The sequence below is a fragment of the Hippopotamus amphibius genome, chromosome 2, assembly GCF_030028045.1.
Source record: "Hippopotamus amphibius kiboko isolate mHipAmp2 chromosome 2, mHipAmp2.hap2, whole genome shotgun sequence".
Taxonomy (NCBI): Eukaryota; Metazoa; Chordata; class Mammalia; order Artiodactyla; family Hippopotamidae; genus Hippopotamus; species Hippopotamus amphibius.
The window spans coordinates 109905706-109914833 of record NC_080187.1 but is presented as its reverse complement, the minus strand read 5'-3'; the positions used below and the strand labels follow the sequence as shown (position 1 = coordinate 109914833).

Here is a 9128-nt window from a genome sequence, read left to right as displayed (position 1 = left end):
AATCTGCATGTTTTGTTTACAGTCACATATCTGTTTCTGAAAAGTTACCATCTTTACACATTGGCTATTATTGTTATTTATTTACATAGATATAGTGGTGAATATTTCTCTTTCACTAGTGATGCTGCTATGAATAATTTGGGGCACATCTCTTTGTTCTTATAAATAGAATGCTAGAAATGGAATTGCTGCTGCATCATTTTGTGAACTTCTAATTTACTCCATCTGATCAGTTGGTCTGTCTTCCAGAATGATTAAATCCATCTCACCACCACTAACCAGGAGGAGAGCCTCCATTTTCCCACATCAACAGTTCTCTGATTAATGTCCAAATTTGTTAATTATATGTGTATGGTATGTTGTTATTGCTTTAGTTTGCATTTCTTTGATAATTACTAATGGTGCTGTTTATAGTGCAGTATATTGCCCACTACCTGAAGTTACATCTCTGTAAGTTGCCTGGTCATAGTCATAATTCTATTATTTGTGAGTTATTTTCAATTGTTTATAAAATTGTATTGTTTTCTAAAAAATCTATTCTGGGCCTTATTTTGTTAAGATGATGGGCATTTACAATATATCCTTTTGTTTTAAAGATTAAACTGTTTCGAGGCAGCATTTATTGTTTTTAATATGTCAGAGTATTAATCTACTCCTTTGTAGTTTGTATTTTGTATTTTCTGAAATAAATCTTCCTATGCTCTGAAATCATAAAGTGTTTATTTTACAATTTTCAATGAATGTTTTCATGTTTTCAAATTTCATTCTTTTCACTTGATTCATCTAGCATTCATTTATGTAAATAACAATATAGGAATATGTAAAAGGTTTATCCATTGATGATTATTCACTATTCCATTATTTCCTTACTAATTAGAACTACTTCATATATTTCAGTATTCTTATATATGAATATCTCTTTAAGGGCTATGTATTATGTTTTGTGACTCTTAGGGTTAATATTATTCCATCACCACCTTTTTTGCATTACTATTTTCTTGCAACAGATTATGGTATATGATAGGGCAAGTTCCTTATACTGTTGTTTCTTCAAATATTCCTTTCCTATTTTTAGTGCTATACATTTGTTAATGTTTTCAACAATCTGGTCATTTTCTAGAAAAATCCATTGATATGTTGATTGGAACTGACAGAATCACACATTTGTTTGGAGAGAATTACTTGTCATTTTTTTGTAAATATGGATTTAGATCACTCTCTACTTTTTCAATGTTTTAATAATTTTCTTCATAATGCTTTGCACAGCTTTTCTGAAGTTTGTTTTCAAAATATTTAAATATGGCTGCTAAATAATAGATCTTTAAAATTTGTATCAGAGTATACTTGATTGACAATGTTGTGTTAGTTGCAGGTGTACAGCAAAGTGTATCGGTTTTACATACAGTTATATCCACTCTTTTTTAGATTCTATTCCCATATAGGCCTTTACAGAGTATTAGAGTTCTCTGTGCTATATAGCAGGCCCTTATTAGTTATTGTTTTATATATAGTAGTGTGTGTATGTCAATCCGAGTCTCCCAACTTATCTCTCCCCCCCTTACTCCCTGGTAACCATAAGTTTGTTTCTACATCTGTAACTCTATTTCTGTTTTGTAATAAGTTCATCTGTACCCTTTTTTTTTAAGCTTCCACATATAAGCAATATCATATGCTATTTGTCTTTCTCTATCTGACTTCACTCAATACAACAATCTGTAGCTCCATCTGTGTTGCTGCAAATGGCATTATTTCATTCATTTTATGGCTGAGAAATATTCCATTGTATATATGTACCACATCTTCTTTATCCATTCCTTCACTGATGGACATTTAGGTTGCTTCCATGTCCTGGCTATTGTAAATAGTGCTGCATTGAACATTGGGGTGCATGTATCTTTTCAAATTATGCTTTTCTCCAGGTATATGCCCAGGAGTGGGACTGCTGGGTCATATGGTATTTCTGGCTTTTTGGTTTTTTTTTTCAGGTTTCAACTTTTTAATCAACTCAGTGAAAGACATCCTAAACACTACATGAAACACAACAGAATATTTTTTTCTTCCAGTATTAAAAATAATGACATATACAAATATCTTTAAGAAACTTCTATATAATCAAGGCAGAGATCTGGAGTAAAAAACACCTCTAAGTAATCATGTCCTTGAGTTCTTATAGTTACAGTCGGAAATTGCTTCTAATCATGATGAAACATTGTGTACAGGTTTTTAAAATGTTCCTAGATGCACATTATTAAAAAAAAAATTAGTCCGGCCAAACATTTTTTGCCAGAACCAATAATTCTGAGAGCCTGAGCTAAAAAACTGGTAAAAAAGGAAAAAATATTCAGACTCTACAAATGTCTCAGAATTTGCCTTTAAATAGAAGAAAAATTTAAAAAAAAACACACGGAACTTTCTGAAAGGTCTTTAACAAGCTACCTTGGGAGCTCAATTCAAAAAGAGGTTGATATAACTAGAACAGATGTTTCAGTGCAGCTCCAAAAATCTTTATAAATACAGCCATTTGGAGGGATGGTCCTGGATCAGAAGAAGTTTTATTCCTTGTGTATCTACATTAGGTGTGCATGCCTCATCTCAGTTGTCATAATTGTCCCTGTAATTTCCTCCTGAGTAGCACGCATAACCACCCTGGCTTCTGCCGCCATAATCTCTGGACCTTCCATATCCATATCCATATCCTCCAGGTCAACTGTCATATCGGCCATAGCCACCACCTCTAGAGTAGCTGCGACCACGCCCATAGGACCCAAAGGCACCCCCTCTTGTTCCCCGTGCCGACTTGACGGTGTGGTCTACACGGATCTGACGACCATCCAGAGACTCTCCATTCATGGCTCTCATGGCATCTGAAGCATGCTCTGGATTGGTGAAGGTGATGAAGCCAAAACCCCGCAATCGCTGAGTCTCCCAGTCCTTGACAACGACCACCTCAGAAATAGGTCCGAAGCTGCTGAAATCATCTTCCAGAGCCTGTTCATCAGTGTTGAAGTTGAGCCCTCCCACGAAGAGCTTCCCTTCTTCAGAGGACATGGCAGTAAATTCAAGTCCTGGAAATTAAGAAGTAAAAAGGCCAAAGAGACAGCTACCGCCAAGAAGCCGAGCGACTGGCCTGTTTTTAGTTTTATAAGGAACCTCCATACTGTTTTCCATAGTGGCTGTATCAGTTTACATTCCCACCAACAGTGCAAGAGGGTTCCCTTTTCTCCACACCCTCTTCAGTATTTATAGTTTGCAGATTTTTTGATGATGGCCATTCTGACCAGTGTGGGGTGATACCTCATTGTAGTTTTGATTTACATATCTCTAATAATTGGTGATGTTGAGCATCTTTCCATGTGTTTGTTGCCCATCTGTATGTCTTCTTTGGAGAAATGTCTATTTAGGTCTTCTGCCCATTTTTTGATTCAGTTGTTTGTTTTTTTGCTATTGAGCTGCATGAACTGTTTGTATATTTTGGAGATTAATTCTTTGTCAGTTGCTTCATTTGCAAATATTTTTTCCCCTTCTGAGGGTTGTCTTTTTGTTTGGCTTATGGGTTTTTTTGCTGTGCAAAAGGCTTTAAGCTTAATTAGGTGTCTTTTTTTAATCTTTATTTTTATTTTCACTACTCTAGGAGGTGGATCAAAAAAGATCTTGCTGCAAGTTATGTCAAAGAGTGTTCTACCTGTGTTTTCCTCTAAGAGTTTTATAGTACCCAGACTCACATTTAGGTCTTTAATCTGTTTTGAGTTTATTTTTGCGTACAGTGTTAGGAAGTGGTTCCAATTTCATTCATTTACATTTAGCTGTCCACTTTTCCCAGCACTACTTATTGAAGAGACTGTCTTTTCTCCATTGTATATTCTTTCCTCTTTTATCATAGAGTATGTGACCACAGTTGCATGGGTTTATTTCTAGACTTTCTATCCTCTTCAATTGATCTATATTTCTGTTTTTGTGCCAATACCATACTGTTTTGATGACTATAGCTTGTAGTACAGTCTAAAGTCAGGGAGTCTGATTCCTCCTGCTCCTTTTCTTTCTCAAGTTTGCTCTGGTGAGAGTGCAGCTGCTAGAGGAGGCCAAGGACCTCTAATCAGTTTGGTGGTTAGACTTTTGTCCTGAACTATAGCTATACTTCAGCTGCCACCAAACTTCAATTCTCACCTGCCATTAAATATTATGGAAGATTCACAGAGTGAATATCAGCATATGACACAGCGCCACCACCGCGAGAAGAAAGAGCTGCAGGCCCGCATTCAGGACATGAAGAACTCAGTCCCCAAGAGGGACAAGAAGAGAAGAAAGCAGTTGCTCCTCCATGTGGCCTGCCTCCAGGCCAAGATGGAGCAGAAGCACCAGCAGGAACTGGAGAAGTTCCAGGAGGGTTTCCCTGAAAACAGCAACCTCGATTCTGCCACTGAACATCTGGCCAAGGTGGAGCTCAAGAATCTGCCTCTCCACCTCTTGAGGGAACAGTAAAGGCATGAAAGAAGGGTAGCCCTCCAGGGAGAGCACCAGGAGAGGTTTGCTGAAGCCGAGATGGAGCATCTGGCCAGCTTCCACCGGGAAGAGGAAGAGAAGCTTGGCGCCATCCTGGGGCCCAAGAACCTGGAGATGAAGGATATCCTGGCTGACCGCGACTGCGTGTACCGTGCCATCCAAGACCAGCTGGTGTTCTCCGTGACCCTGGAGAGCCTGTGGAGCCACACTGCAGAGTACATGCAGAAGCACGTTGACAAATTCCTGCCCTTCTTCAGAGACCCGGAAACTGGCGATGCTTATAGCCGCGATGACTTCTTGAGCTACTGTGACATCACGTGCAGCTCATCGTGGGGAGGCCAGCTCGAGCTGAGGGTCCTGTCACATGTCCTGCAGACCCCCATCAAGGTGATGCAGGCCAATTCACCCGCTGTAGTCATCGGAGAGGAGTACTGCAAGAAGTCGCTCACCCTGGTCTGCATGCGCTACAGCTGCAACCTCGGGGAGCACTACACCTCAGTGAAGTGGCAAGAGGCCCGTGGTGCCTTTGGGGGCCCAGCCCTGCATCTCTTCTAGGTCTGCTGCCCCGCATCTCCTCAGTAGGCTCTGTTTTTTGCCTTTGGTTTCCTCAGGGTTTTCTTTCCTCCCCTGCCTTCCTCCCTTGCACTTCTATGGTCCTCGATAGTCCCTGGTTTGCTTCTTTCACGGGGTGGGGGAGCAGAGGCGACCAGGAAGAGATCTGTAGTGTCCTACCTGAAGGGAGTGTTTGCCAAGTTCTTGACACTTATTGCCCTGAAGGGTCTCTGCCTCCCCCCCTCCCCCACCCCCCATGAAAATTGGTCATGTTGCCCATAACTTTTGGGGTTCAAAAAATGCCAACTTGGTTTGTTGCGTTCTTCACTTGGAGAAAAATAAAATCAGTTTAGCTCAGAATCTTCTGGTTGTTCCGTGAATGTATTGTTTACTTAAAGTTGGAGTTGATGTGATCGAAATGATTTGGGAATGCTTTTGGATTAGTTCTTTGGGGGAAAAAATGTATCCTGGGCTGTTTGAGGGGTTTTCTTTTCACTTCAACTGGGCTACTTAGGAGATGTCTCAAGTTACAAACAAGATATCCTCTAATATATTTTTTTTTTTTCCAAAAAAACTTGTGTGGTTGCAAATTGATTGTAGTCGTTTACATGTTTGCTGAATTCTAAATAATAGCGTTTGTTAGATTTAGAAGTTAAATGTAAGTGTTAAATATAAAAAGTAGATTTACCTAAACTATAGGCTAAATAAGGTTTGCTCTAAGATGTGAAATATCTCAATTTAATTTCCTTTATTAAAGATGGAAAAGGATATGACTTTATTCAAGTAGTTGATCTATTTCATTTTATCTGCAATTGGTGTGAAGTAAAAAGAGACAGACTGATAGATAGCTTGTCTTACTGTGAAGGATAAGATCTGAACTAGTAAGTTTCCTTTATTCTCAGACATAGAAGGGTATAACTTTTTTCAAGTAGTTGGTCCACTGTGTTCTAGCTACAACTGGTATGAAGTGTGAAAGAGCGGAACTTAGTAATTTTCCTTAATTCACTGAGATTACTTAAATTCATTTAAAAATTCTCTGTATATACCAAATGTTCTAAAATAAAATATATAAAATAAAAATAACATATGCAATTTGTTTAAAAAATAAAAGCAGTTTAAAAAAATATTGTTTGGTTATTGGTGGTCTTTTGGGTTTCCATACAAATTGTAAAATTTTTTGTTCTAATTCTGTAAAAATTCCACTGGTAATTTGATAGGGATTGCATAGAATCTGTAGATTGCTTTGTGTAGTATAGTCATTTTCACAATATTGATTCTTCCAATCCAAGAACATGGTATATCTCTCCATCTGTTTGTGTCATCTTTGATTTTTCACCAGTATCTTATAGTTTTCTGAGTACAGGTCTTTTGCCACCTTAGGTAGGTTTATTCCTAGGTATTTTATTCTTTTTGATACAATGGTAAATGGGATTGTTTCCTTGATTTCTCTTTCTGAACTTTCATTGTTAGTGTATAGGAATGTAAGATATTTCTGTGTATTAATTTATTTTAATTAATTAATTTACTTATATATTTATTGGCTATGTTGGGTCTTCATTGCTGCACATGGGCTTTGTCTAGTTGTGGCAAGCAGGGGCTACAGACTACTCCTCATTGTGGTGTGTGGGCTCCTCATTGCTGTGGCTTCTCTTGTTGCAGAGCATGGGCTCTAGGCACGTGGGCTTCAGTAGTTGCAGCACATAGGCTCACTAGTTGTGGCACACAGGCCTAGTTGCTCAGCTGCATGTGGGATCTTTCTGGAGCAGGGATCGAACCTATGTCCCCTGCATTGGCAAGTGGATTCTTAACCACTGAGCCACCTAGGAAGTCCCTGTATTAATTTTTTACCCTGCAACTTTACCAAATTCACTGATGAACTCTAGTATTTTTATCGTAGCGTCTTTAGGATTTTCTATGTATAGTATGCTGTCATCTGCAAACAGCGACAGTTTTATTGGGTTGGCCAGAAGTTCATTTGGATTTTTTCATAACATCTTACAGAAAAACCCAAACAAATTTTTTGGCCAGCTCAGTACTTCTTTTTTTCTAATTTGGATTCCTTTTACACCAATGGATAGATCATCAAGACAGAAAATTGATAAAGAAACCCAAGCCTTAAATGACACATTAGACCAGATAGACTTAATTGACATTTATAGGACATTTCATCTGAAAGGAGAGGAATATACTTTCTTCTCAAGTGCACATGGAATAGTCTCTGGGATAGATCACATCCTGGGTCACAAACAAAGCCTCAGTAAATTTAAGAAAATTGAAATAATATCATGCATCTTTTTCTGACCACAACTCCAGAAGATTAAACATCAATTACAAAAAAAAAAACCCCTGTGAAAAACACAAACACATGGAGGCTAAACAATATGTTAATAAATAACCAATGGATTACTGAAGAAATCAAAGAGGAAATCAAAAAATACCTAGAGAAAAAAACAAATATTGTATATTAATGCATATATGCGGAATATAGAAAAATGGTCCAGATCAACTGGTTTGCAAGGCAGAATCAGAGACATGGATGTAGAGAACAAACATATGGACACCAAGTGGGAAAAGTGGAGGGGGGTTGGGGTGGGATCAATTGGGAGATTGGGGTTGCCATATATACATTACTAATAAGAAAAAATATATCAAATTGTACACTTTAAATATATGCATTTATTGTATGTCAACAAAAAAGACATCATTAAATTAAAGACTTTACTATAAGAATGTCACATCAGCATTGTTTATATTGGTGAGCTTTTTAAAATAATCTATATATTCAATAATATAATAAAAAAATTGGTTGTTATGGTTAAAAATACATGCGATTTTCATAGACTGATTTGCACCCCACAACTCTGCTGAAATATCCTATTCTAACAGGTTTCTTATCACTTTTCCTTAGATTTGCCATGTAGACCATCACAGCATCTGCCAATAATGAAAGCACTTGCTCATGACTTCCATAATTACACGCTGTACTGTTTTTATTCCACAGAACACTGACTGAGTCTGCCAGAACTATGTTAAAGAGAAACGATGATCTGGGGCCCGTTTATATGTTTTCCTGTGTTTAAAAATCACTGAATTTACCATGAAGATTCATGTCTCCTATAAGGTTTTTCTTTTTAATTTCATTTTTAATTTTTTTCGCTCTTTATTGGAGTATAATAGCTTTATCCTATAAGGGTTTTTTTTGGTATGAAAAGACATTTTATTATTTTACCATATGACATATTAGTGAATATACCCAATTATATTTTCTCAAATGGCAACTGAGATGCAGGATAACGTTTCTCTTTGATTCCAAAAGCCTCAGTATCATCTGTCTTTTGGAGGATTCAGTTTCCTACGACCTCTATGATACTATCCACGAGGATACCAATGGTGCTTAGTAGTAAAGAACATTTTGCTTAGTTGTTCTATCATGGGTCCTTGCTCTAAGTGTTCACCTTTTTCTTCTAATCTGGTTTTCAGTACTAGATCATGTGTTTCTTCATTATTCTGCCTGGGATCTGGCTGAAGGATAGGTTTTGTGTGTTCATACAGAATGTCCACAAAAGGGTGATAGCATACTATTGTCCTGCCATCAGATGTCAAGGCAAGCTCTACTTTGCAATTATATAGTCACCTGGAAGAGAAGAACATGTAGATTTACAGCAAACACAGTATAAGGCTCCATTTGAACTGGAAAGAAATGTTTCAGGATAGTTCCGCTTGATATCGCCCATTTTACTGCTGCCAATGCCATCGTGAATCAGGATGCTTATCAGGGGGTGAAAGAAGATGATCTGAAGAGAAACTGCTTTTAAAATCTGCTGTTAAAAAAATAATCTGCTTCTACATACACCTATTTTCACCCCTTGACTGCAGCTCACCGCCAGCCCACCATCTTGCCTCAATCCAGGTCCCCTATAAGGTTTTATTACAGGGAATACACACAATTTTGACAGTCTGTTTTTCTCTTCCATAATAATTGTGTTTAACTCTATCAGATTTTAAAATATTGCCTGTAATAATCATAGTTCCCTACTTCAAATGCAGAGTATGACTATTACATTAATAAGGTTTGT

At 37.6% G+C, this 9128-nt stretch overlaps 3 pseudogenes; 1 reads left to right on the top strand and 2 right to left on the bottom strand.

Moving 5' to 3' along the window:
• Nucleotides 1-2410: 2410 nt before the first annotated feature.
• On the bottom strand, nucleotides 2411-3057 carry LOC130845822 (RNA-binding protein 3-like; annotated as a pseudogene).
• Nucleotides 3058-4179: 1122 nt separating this feature from the next.
• Nucleotides 4180-5055, top strand: LOC130843925 (OTU domain-containing protein 6A-like; annotated as a pseudogene).
• Nucleotides 5056-8376: 3321 nt separating this feature from the next.
• LOC130843968 (39S ribosomal protein L42, mitochondrial-like) lies at nucleotides 8377-8806 on the bottom strand (annotated as a pseudogene).
• Between the last annotated feature and the right edge of the window lie 322 nt (nucleotides 8807-9128).